The sequence below is a fragment of the Lolium perenne genome, chromosome 6, assembly GCF_019359855.2.
Source record: "Lolium perenne isolate Kyuss_39 chromosome 6, Kyuss_2.0, whole genome shotgun sequence".
NCBI classification, from domain to species: Eukaryota; Viridiplantae; Streptophyta; class Magnoliopsida; order Poales; family Poaceae; genus Lolium; species Lolium perenne.
Window position 1 is genome coordinate 193,444,032 of NC_067249.2, and position 12,247 is coordinate 193,456,278.

General features: G+C 41.3%; 1 long non-coding RNA gene across 7 annotated transcripts; it reads right to left on the reverse strand.

Annotated features, from left to right (window-relative positions):
• Positions 1-887: 887 nt before the first annotated feature.
• Positions 888-9,227, reverse strand: LOC127306563 (uncharacterized). Of its 7 annotated transcripts, none has more exons than XR_011747531.1 (17): positions 8,946-9,227; positions 8,671-8,848; positions 8,495-8,585; positions 7,901-8,367; positions 7,569-7,823; positions 7,265-7,436; positions 6,939-7,179; positions 6,796-6,836; positions 5,905-5,958; positions 5,729-5,816; positions 5,507-5,577; positions 4,323-4,431; positions 3,879-4,005; positions 2,843-2,990; positions 2,630-2,728; positions 2,441-2,505; positions 888-1,735 (listed from the first exon to the last, which is right to left on the reverse strand). It is a non-coding gene; the product is annotated as an uncharacterized lncRNA (long non-coding RNA). The 7 variants fall into 7 exon arrangements; XR_011747526.1 differs by having other exon boundaries at positions 7,901-7,992; positions 8,071-8,585; XR_011747529.1 differs by having other exon boundaries at positions 7,901-8,585; positions 8,956-9,227.
• Between the last annotated feature and the right edge of the window lie 3,020 nt (positions 9,228-12,247).

Genomic DNA, 12,247 nt, shown 5'->3' on the forward strand with positions numbered 1-12,247 from the left:
TCGAATTGATATAGTGTGAAACTACATTTTAAGATGGATCTATTGATACTAATTTAGTATCATAAATAATGTCACTTTTCCCTATAAAATTGATCAAAGTTTCATAAAAAAATGAACTTAAAGTTTCATAATTTTGAATTATCACAAAAGCTAAAATGCATTTATTCGCAGGTGGAGGGAGTATGTGTAAGTTGGAGGCTTGGAGCACATGTTTTCCATACACATCTCCTGCTGCCCTCTACACTACATACATGTATCACATATATGGAAGTATATCAAGATAGCCATATGCACGTATACTACTTCCTCCCTTCACTATGATAAGATGTTATAGGCATTTTTCAAAAATGCATATATCTAGACGCATTTCAGGTTCACTTATTTTAATCCGTGTCTAGTTTGTGTTAAATATCTAAAATGTTTTATAATTCTCCCTCTGTTTCTACATATAAAGCGCATTTCGAGGTATAACTTTAACTAACATAATATAAGTTATATGTCATAAAAATATGCTATTGGATTCATATTTAAAAGTATATAACTTACTTTTTATAAATAAATTGTTAGTTAAAATTTTGGCACATAATACTTAGTGGCCTTATATATAAATAGAGAGGGAGTAGTGACGAATGAAATACTATGCCCATATGTATATCGTGGGCCTCGATTTCTGGCCGACAAGAGTTAATACTCCGTACATTTTCCCATCCATCCACGGGTACGTAGGGTACAACAACAGCACGAGTACACGGGGGACACACCCTGTTCTGAATACGTATACCCCGCGAACCTTGTCTCCAAATTAACGTGTACTAGATTTAAATGTGCGCCTTGGCGCACGATCCCGTGAAACTCGTGCCGATGGAAACTCTATATAACGGACGGAGTAGGAAACCGTTTATATAGAACCAGGAAATATATTATAGTAGCAAACACTCAATGGCTATGTCAAGAGCAACAGAAATAAGAAAGGAACAACAAAAGCATTATCTACAGATATGATAGTCTTCGGAGGCTACGTCGGAGAAAAACTTCTGATTGTTTTAGTTGGGTAATACATTATCTCTCTTCTTGTGTCACTTTAATCTCCTTCTGCAACTCAACCTTGGATTTTCCAAACTGTTGGGTCTGGCCACAAATGCTCTTCAGTAAGTCATCATTAGATTGTTGTAGAGCTAAAATACTCGCAATTTGCTTTTCTGCCTTTATCTCAAGGTTCCTGGTGGAAACGTGAGCCTGTTGTAACTCAACTCTGACAGAGCTATTTCCTTCTCTTCACGTAGTGTTACATTTTCCTCAAGCAAGCTGCTCTTAATTCCTCCCATCGCTTGGTCAAGCTAGCATTGCTATTCTTCATGTCTTCATCAGAAATCTGCTCCTAAATTCTAAGATTCTCAACGGAAACCACAGACTGCTGCAACTCTAAGAGGGTTTTATTCTTCTTGTCTTGAATTGCTACAATTTCATCATGGAAACTAACCATGGCATCTTCAGACCCTTTCTTCAGGTGAGAGTTACTCTTCTGCAGATCTTCATTGACAGGCTGTAGAATATAGTTGTTTTCTCTTTGCTGCTCTAACTAACATTCAAGACTCTTGACTGAAGCATTTGACTTTTGTAAACAATAAAGGGCGTGTTACTTCTATCCTTGTAACAGAATGATCTCCTCTTGCATATTAGTCTTAGCATCTTCCAGCTGTCTATCCAAGCTTGAATTCTTCTCCTGCAGAATACTCTGAGAATGAAAATGACAAATGAAAATTAGACACCGAAAGACAGAAAGGATCAATTATGTTTTTATTTCCAACGCACCATGATGATGCCATAAAAATCGGTGCCTCACAACTTCTCTTGTTTTAGATTTGCTTCTATTGAAGCGTCATGATTTTGTACAATAGTAAAAACAGTTGGAGGCTATTCTAAATGAAGTCAGGGAAAAATAAAATGCTACTAAATGATGATTGTGTGGTTAGTATCAAGTACAGATAATGCATCAAAAGATTGCATAGATGATGTCCAATAGGACATGGGCGAGCTTTTAAGAGAAAAAGGTCAGTCAAGAACAATGCATATACCCGTATAGTATTATAATGTGTAATCTTTTTAGACTTCATATTTTATGCATAATCTAAAAAACACGCATCTGAATGAACAAGTCAATGGCACAAATATTCAAATAAATATAAGCGAAGACTCAAACTTGGAAAAGAGAAACCCAATGTCCATATAGTTATGGGTTTTACTGATATCCAAAAAAAAATGCCTGTATCTGTTTGAAGATAACTTCATTTGAAATCTCACTTATTCTCACAAATCTGATATAGATGATGATGTAAGTTACATTTAACATTACGAAAAACAGAACCAGAAAGGAAGAAAAGCCCGACGTATTCCCAAACATGAAATATTAGAGCAAAAAGGATGACACAAACTATTGTACCTTGTTCAGATTGTTGTGTTTATATGAACAAACCAAAGTAGCAGATGCACTTGAAGTTGCAGTACCTATAAATCCATTGATTTAAATATTATATATTCAGTAACTTTTTTATTTAAAGAAATAAGCAGGAAATACACAGGTACACGAAATAAGTAGGTATTTTTTCTTTAAAGAGAACAAGCTGAATACTTCTTAGTGCTTAGTGATGTGCAAGAACCCTGGTCTGGAGCATAAGTATGCATGCGTCTACGTTGTGTCCTGTGCTTCTCCCACATGCCCTCCTTGAACCTGCATTTTCATAGTTATGCTAATCAAATCACTGTTGTTTATTTGCAGCTACCAATTAATTTTTTCCGAGAGAAACTGTTATGCGCTAGGCCAGATTGAAAGTCCCAAACTTACCTGAACATCTTCTCCATCTACACTTAGTACCGATGTTGTTTGTTTACCTTCATTTTTTCTTGCATGTATTGGTTCAGAAATAGACTTGTGTGGATAAGAAAGTTAATCTTTAAGATTTCTATAATCTCACCAGAAAAATCCATGTTTTCTGTAACCATTCTCAACAAAAAATATTACATTTTTGTAAGAGATGATGAAACTGTAAGAGATGATAGATTACAAGCAGATATCCCAGATAGAATGATAAATTATTGTTCATAAAACTGTAAGAGATGGACTGATATTCATTCCATTCCACATTACCAAAATTATTCATGCACAGTATGAAACTTGTAAAATAAGGAACCATTTGATAGCGCCCTGCCAACTTACTTTAAGAGAAAATCTGCCAAATCTTTGATAATTTTCGAAGCTGACCACAATATTCAATTTTTTTGCTTTTCAGTTTAGGAGAAAAAGTAAAAAAACAATGGCTGGAAGTACTTTGTTAGGGAGGGTATCTAAATAATCATCGGCATGTAATAAAACTGCGTTTAGGCAAAACAATAGGCAATTAAGACGAACACAACTGAGCCATCAATAAGAAAGCAAATCACTGGAATATGTCTTCAATCATGTTTAGTTGTATGCAAAGACTAATCTGATGTTATGAACCAAATGGAAACTAAAGGCCTTTTACAATACACGAAGTGACAAACCAGAGGTCTTTTTTTCATCCATCCCATACTCCTAGCTGAACAACCATTACCAGCTCAATATGCAGCAGATATAATATACCAAAAAAACTACAGGTAAGATTTTATTAGAAAAAAGGCACATGTACTTCACTAATCAGCAACTACAGCTAGTAGAGGAGCTTTATAGATAACTTAGGGCAGGCCAAAAATATTTTTTAGTGAGAAAATGAAGGCACATGTACTTCATTAATCAGAAACTACAGTCAGTGGAGGAGTTTGATAGATAACTTAGGGCAGGCCAAAAATATTTTTTAGGGAGAAAATGAAGAGGAATAGCAGGATTGGGCAGAAGTAATTACATTTTATACTGAATAGTTGCAAGACTCCCACTTATCATCAGTGGCGACATCATTTTTCTCCGCGGCCATTTACGGAGGCGCCTTCCTTCTCGGCCTCCAAGGCCTTCCAGTCCAAAATCCAGTTCAGCTACAGAAACGATTAGATGTTAAATCATACATTCAAATACGTAGAGCAAACAAATGAATAATTTACACTGCGAAAATGACATGGCAAGGAATTAAGACCACAAAAAATTGTATGTCTCATATATGTGACTCGATCTGACACTATGCTGTTATACCATCACACGAATCTAACATCACTCCTGAGAAATGAAACACATTGAGGTCCAAGTGGAGGGTGAAGTCATATCTCCTGTCTATCCACTACATCAAGACAAATTTGTACATGATAAGTGTCACATCGTGCTGCAAAGAAGGCAAAAATTGAGAAGGCCTTGATACCTTGGAAATCTGTTGCATTTCCGTGCTCCAACTGTGTCACCAATGCTCAGTCCATTAGCTTACTTAAAAACTGATGGTTTTGCCGCTTGTAAATAGACGGCATGGATGACTGTCATGAAGAGCAAGTATATTTACTATTGACAAAGAAAGCATTCAAACAACAAAATGAATAACCTGATATAGACCAACCTTATATAGAAATGATAATCGATGAATAAATCTCACCTACTCTTTTAAGACAGTTCTGGAATAAGGTAAATAGTACTCATACTTTACGAATAACCTGATATAGATCCAATTATTTAAATATTTCGTAGATAAATCCACAAACATAATCTACTTAATTCCAGTTCAGAGGATGAAAACCAAACTGACAGTGTGAGATAATCATATTCTGCACTACTATTAGAGAATCAGTATGGTGATCTGGGCCACAAATAAATAACCAATCTCCAAAATAAAGGGTCTGGCAATAATATTTAAGACTAACATGCTCCCATTATATAACTTGACTTAATGTGCAGTAAAACCCTCCTTAGACACATTGCCAATAATCGAAATGCAAGAATTTGAAACCATTGGATCAAGCCTCAAGCCTCAGCAAATATCGACCCTGTCTAAGGAGTATAATATAGTTAGCTAAGACTCTAGTAACAAGGATACAGGGACGGAGCTGGAACAACAATGTAGCATGCATGTTTGCTGGACATATTCTTTTTGCCTCAAATCTGTATACAAGCTACGGGGCCTCCAAAATCTACCTGCTGCTGTAAGCTAATTATTGGTTCATGTTTACTCACAGGCCTAACATTAGCATTAATTTTCTATTTTCTTATTTAGACAAGCACATGACAAGATGATCACATACAGAGCACTAAAAGAATGCACAGTTTAAATTGTACTGTAGTTTCAGAGATGCACAGTTTAAATTGTTCAGTTGGAACTCGGAAACTATGCTAGCAGCTAGTATACCGGATGTCAGATATTTATCACAAGAATAAGCTTGCAAAGTTATTCATGCATTCTGAAATACATGTACTAAATCTGTATTTATACAACTTGTGCTTTGGATTTTCTAATTGCATTTTTTATCAGAAAATCACCGTCAGCTCCGCCTTGGGTGCACGGTACAAACAAACAAAAAATGATTGCATGGGCATTACATGGAAGCATGGAGCACCAACCTGAAACCTGAGAAAATCAATGCTCATTAAGTAGAAACCTCCAATAACCTTCTGTGTGGAGAACATAAAAGCTGTAAGGGAGAAATTGTGAATTAGAAATCCAATAGTATTCCAGGAAATAACTGAATAACCCTGATACAACCAAATTGTATTTTATCTAATGTGGAGGCAGAAAACAGTCAACCAAAGAATAATTTAGGAATACATTATCTAAGCATGCACCTAACACTGAACCTTTCATCACAGAAGCAGCCTCATGACATCCCATAGGGATAAACTTATCCACCTTGCAGCTTGTAAACCTAGGAGACTGCAATAAAGGAATATTAAGCAAGAAGCATTAGAACAAAAACTAATACAAATAAATCAAACAGCTGCATATGTATAAGTTAATCAACCTGATAGGTTATGCGAGCTGCTGCACAAATGGACTCCCACCACTTGGCCTTAGTCTAAATAAATAAAAATTTAAGCATGATAGAAGATGATGAGATAAAACTGGAAGGGGACCTGAACACATATATGATCCTATTTTGAAAACTACAGCAGTAGCATTTAAAACACGTGCATAACTACATCAACGGTTATCTGAAAATAAGGATGGCATGCTTTCTTTAACCTTTAGGTCAGATGGTTCCCCCCTGGTGGATTCCCTATTTACTCAAGGTCCTCGAAAACAAACTTCAATAAAATTTCTTGTTTCCATTGCAATATTGAAAGTTCCATAGAGAAAGAGCATGTCACGTGATGTGTCCATATCTAGGGCTGATCTTCGCAACATTTCCCATGAAATTCAACAAAATCAGGGTCAAACCGATATGTATAAATCAACCGTGGTACGAATAAAGGAACTCTTCGAGAATCAATGAATATGGAACCCTGCTTTAGGTCAATCGTCTCAGAGAACTCAGAGCCGCTAAAGTCACGTCGTTGCAAAGGGAGAAACAAAGTGCACTTAGAAACGCATAGCTCAACTCGAGATGGCCGCACTCGCACACCCCGTCGTGCACCCCATTGCATTGGAAGCGAAATCAAATAGGTAAGACCCATCAAATAAACGTAAATGTTTATCCACCTACTTTATCCAAACTCGTAGCTCCAGTTCCAACTCTGAGTGAGATCAGTTTACATACATGAAAGTCACATAACCGAAAGACGTATATATATAAAAACACAATTCACATAACTAAGAGAGAGTAATATAAAATAGGTAATTCATCATTGATTGCAAGTATATTTTAGAAGAAATGAACTATTGAGTAGATACCATAACATAAAAATGAACTAACCTGTACCTACAGCTTCGTTTGATTTTCCTCGAGCACCTTATCTACATAGATACAAAAACATCCACACAAACAAATATGATAAACTATGGGAACTGCAAGAGAGAAGGCAGGATGCAAATTAACAGGAAGAGATGGGTGGGCACCTTGAATCGCAAGGATGTAGAGGAGGAGAGATGGGGCCGAAAAAGGCTGAGCCGGCCAGCCGGCGGTTGAATGATGTAGAGGGGCTAGGGATGGAGGTACCAGACCACCACTTGCTACTGTTGCCGCACCTCCTCCTCAGATTGCTCCTCCTCCCTACATAGCCTCCTCTTTCTCTCTCTCTTTCTCTCCGTGCAAGACAGCCAAGTGCGGCAATGAGCCGAGGTCAGCTCCACGGGTGTTCTGTGAGGAGGAAAAAGAAGAGGAACACGAGTGCTAGCTCAATGGAAGAAAAAAGAGAAGGGATGGGGCTATAGCAGCATCTCACCTCAACTCGCGGTCGCTCAAAACTGCGACAACCTTCCGCTCCTCCCGGCGATTTTCCACTCATGTGCTCCTCCCTGTGAACGACGGCGCGAGTTACAGCCGGAGTTCCGGGCTGTGGCGTCGAGGGGATCTTGACACGAGGAGTGTGAGGCGGCGCGCTAGGGTTTCCTCACCTGCGAGCGCGGACGAATCGGGGCAAAGACATAAACTGACTGCAAAAACAAAAAGGTCCAAAATTGACACCTAGGGAGTTTGGGAACCCCTAGCTCTGAACTCTGCACCTGGCACAACATCCTTAAGCTCACCTGGCGTGGCCTCCACACGGCGGACCAGCCGGCGGGATAACGCCTGGCGGTGGTGTCAGCGGCTCCTTCCGACAAAGCAGACCATCGCTGGTGGATGCACCGCCTCCGCAACTTCGAACCGCCAGCGCTACCAGCCGCGGAACCCTCTGGGCGCCACCAACCGCTGTCGCATAAGTCAGAACCTACCTCGACAAATGCACAATCTGTTTTTTTGGAAAGATGCTAACTACGAGGTCCAAGTACTTGTGCTCCAATCTGCACATATAAATAGGTTATACACACTCTAAAAAGACACTAATATTGTTGTGATACCAAGAAAAGAGAGAAGATACCTCATCACCATTGAATAAAGCTGATCATGTACAGCTTATGCTTCAACATTATTGTCTTATATGGGCAAGAAACCAAGCCATGCTTTAATGGCCTGAGAACCATATGTAGATTGAATTTAGACAATCACCACTGATTTGGAGCATAATGTAAACAAACATGTAATGCTGACCTGATAATAGCCGATTTGCATGATAGCCTCAAATACTTGTGGGATTTGACTCAATCAATATGATCAGAAAACGAAAAACAGTAGTAAGCAACCGGCATAACTGAGGGAAGATATCCATATAAAAACAAAATAAAAATAATACTTTCCACATACAAACTGAAGTTGTAAGACACTATTTTCCACAATCAGCTTTTAACCACGACCCACTACTTAAAATATGATATGCAAAAGGATGCGCATTGGTACTCAAGCCACATTTTTGCAGAACACCTCCAGGCTATAAATAAAATTTCAAAACTGCAGAAAAGCATACAGATAACTGAGTTAATAGGCATCATATCTGAGCTCAAGGTTGAAGATTAAAGCATCAGGCAAAAACTTTTACAGCCTATTTTCAGGGCACCGTATGTTCACCCATAACAACCTATAGTAAAGCTGGACCAAGAGTGTTGTAGAAAAATCTGAAGTTTGGTTATGAGAAATCTTCTAAATCTTTCTTCTCTTCTTCCTCAAACCTGCACACGTTTAGAACAAACATCAAATCACACAATTCAGTCACTTGAGAACTTAACTGAACAACATATGACTGAGAAAAGTGACCTTGGTCTTCTTCTTCACAAAACGGCCCCTACCTAGGGTTTGTGGATTTTTAGGACCAATGTCATGGATGTGAAAGAATCCCAGCCGCCACCCCATCTCTTAACAACCTCCACCTTTTCCCCTCCCAAACCGTTCAGAGAGAGAGAGAGAGAGAACAACCATGCCATGGACCGGATCCCTGCCATGGGCGGACAAAACTTAGAGTTTTTGGGCAGACCGGGCAATACTCAGAGGAGAAGTGGCAAGAGGAGGAGGGTGGCATATGGAAGGGGTACCAGAACGCACGAGGGAGAGGCGGAGAGGAACCTCCAAACAGCAGCAGCTTGCGGCTCCTCCTGGCGATGCGGACGATGCGAGGTGGCGGGGCGAGCGGCGGCCTGCAATTCCTCTCCGCGCCATGGCGACTACGCGAGGCTGCGATGCAAGCGATGGCCTGTGCTTTCGTCCGGCGACGCGACGAACTGGTGCCGGCGGCGCAAGGGGATTGGAGGAGGAGAGGAGGAGCGGGTATTGGGGGAGTTGCCGGAGGTGGGGATTGGGGAGACCACTGGGGAGGGATCGGTGGAGGGCTAGCGAGACACCAGGCCGAGCGGGGCTTTTTAGCGACCCATGGATAAAATGCGGGTTCGTACGAGGGCCTCGCGCCCTGGACGGAACGGATGGCCGAGATCGCGCCACGTCAGCTCGATCGGACGGCCGAAAATCCAAAGCGCTGTGAGAGCTCCATGGGGGTGCAGCAATCATACCGTGGGATGCATGTGTGTGCTCAATAATGTCATGCTGTTATACGCAAATAAAAAAAATGTCATGCTGTTTCGGATCCAGACTCGCACGCATCTGCATGGATCGATTGCAAACACTGCAGTTGAATCGACAGATCGATCGTTAGATCATCAAACTGTTGGAGAGTACAAGAAAAGGACAGTAGCACACATATAGGAGCATGCAGGCATGCCCGCGAATTCGATGCCTGTACAGCGCCACGACATGCATGCGTGCGCGTTTCGTGTCTTCGCCTGACCCGTAACCAAACATTAAACCATTTCTAGTCTTTCGGAAAACTTTCAACCACGGTTATAATTTCTTGTAGCCGGCGCGCTATTTTCGATGGCTTATCTAAAAGTTTATATATACACTATGGGAAAACTGCACGGCAAATGACCTTATATGCACGGTAAAGGCTTTGCCGTTTGTGGATGCACGACAAAATCTGCCCAGCAATGGATCCGATGGCAGAGAAGACGTTGCCATGCACATGGACATTTCGCACAGCAAAGGCCTTTGCCGTGCGCACTGTTGTTTGCCGTGCGTGCAAGGCTTTGCCGTGCAGGCTGCTTTTGCCGTGCGGGCTGGTCGTTGCCGTGCCTTGACCCTAAACCCTAGCCCTACCCCCTAAACCCTAGCCCTAACCCTAAAGCTAACCCTAACCAGTAGATCAGACACACCCTCGATCGTGTGATAATGTCTCTAGTTGTGGATGTATGTGCTAAATGGTCTCAATCTTGGTTCTACATGTGTATATGTCCTAAACAAACCTAAAAGAATGAAAAAGTACATTGGTGCACCCTCGCACGGAGAAATCTAGGGGGTAGACCCGCCGGGGCACACATACCGATGTTTTTGGGGGGAGGGGGAGAACGACCGCCGGAGCACCAGAAGCGCATCAAATCTTGCATGTGGACCTACGATATGTGTGAAAATGTGGTGGAAGGTGTAATGGTGCAAAAGTTGCTCCCCTAAACCCTAAACCCTAAACCGGGGAGGCTTCGAGCGCTAAACCCCTAGACCCTAGACCATTAACTACACGTGCTGACACCGAGCTGCAAAACCCTGCATCATAAACCCTAACCCTAACCCTAAACCTATACCTAACCATAAATCCTTACCTTGACCCTAAACCCTAGCCCTACACCCTAAACCCTAGCCCTAACCCTAAAGCTAACCCTAACCAGTAGATCAGGCACACCCTCGATCGTGTGATATTGATTCTAGCTGCGTGTGTATGTTATAAAGGGTCCCAATCTTGGTTCTACATGTGTGTATGTCCTAAACAAACCTAAAAGAATGAAAAGGTACATTGGTGCACCTTCGCGCAGAGAAATCTAGGGGGGTAGACCCGCCGGGGCACACATACCGCTGTTTTGGGGGGGGGGGGAGGGGGGAACGACCGCCGGAGCACCGGAAGCCCACCAAATCTTGCATGTAGACCTATGATATGTGCGAAAGTGTGGTGGAAGGTGTAATGGTGCAAAAGTAGCTTCCCGGTGTGACCTTCCTCACATTTGGGCGATAACACTTAGCAGATTTTCCGAAGCGCCGATTGCTCCGAAACCCTCATATATGTGGGGGATGAACATGGAGAGTAATTTTGTATTGCACATTGTCTTAAGTAACACTAATAAATAGACATCAAAAAGTAAAACTAATTAAAAAAATATAAATGTTAGATGAAATAAAATAGAAAGAAAAACAAATAAAATGAATGGTGGCGCACGGCAAATAAGTAATCGCACGGCAAAGAAGCCTTTGACGTGCATCTTGTCTCTGGCCGCACGACAAAGGGAGCGCCACGGCAACGTCCAGACCCTTTGCGTCTTTGCCGTGCGGCGTGCACGGTCTTTGTCGTGATGCCTTTCTTTGCTGTATGTGCTGCTTAGACTTTGCCGTGCAAAGTCTCTTTGCCGTGCGCCGCTTCTGAGTATGCCGTGCGGTTATTCGTTGCCGTGCGCTGCTCTAAATATGTGTCGTTGATGACCCACAAGTATAGGGGATCGCAGCAGTCTTCGAGAGAAGTAAAACCCAATTTATTAATTCGACACAAGGGGAGCCAAAGAATATTTGTAAGCCTTAACAGCGGAGTTGTCAATTCAGCTGCACCTGGAAACAGACTTGCTCGCAAGAGTTTATCAGTAGCAACAGTTTTATAGTAGTAGCAGTAGTGAAATATCAGTAGCAGTGTAACAAAGACATCAGTAGTGATTATAGTAAACAGCAGGATTAAAATACTGTAGGCACAGGGATTGATGAACGGGCGCTGCATGGATGAGAGAAACCATGTAACAATCAAAGTAGGGCATTTGCAGATAGTAATAAAACAGTATCCAAGTACTAAACAACCATAGGCATGTGTTCCATATATAGTCGTGCGTGCTCGCAATGAGAAACTTGCACAACATCTTTTGTCCTACCAGCTGGTGGCAGCCGGGCCTCTAGGGAATCTACTGGAAATTAAGGTACTCCTTTTAATATTGCACCGGAGCAAAGCATTAACACTCCGTGAACACATGTGATCCTCATATCACAGCCTTCCCCTCCAGTTGTCCCAATTTCTGTCACTTTGGGGCCTCGGGTTCCGGACAACAATATGTGTATACAACTTGCAGGTAAGATCATAAAAAAATGAATATCATCATGAAACAATAACATGTTCAGATCTGAGATCATGGCACTCGGGCCCTAGTGACAAGAATTAAGCATAACAAGTTGCAACAATATCATAAAAGTACCATCTAAGGATACTAGGCACTATGCCCTAACAATCTTATGCTATTACATGACCAATATCATCCAATCCCTA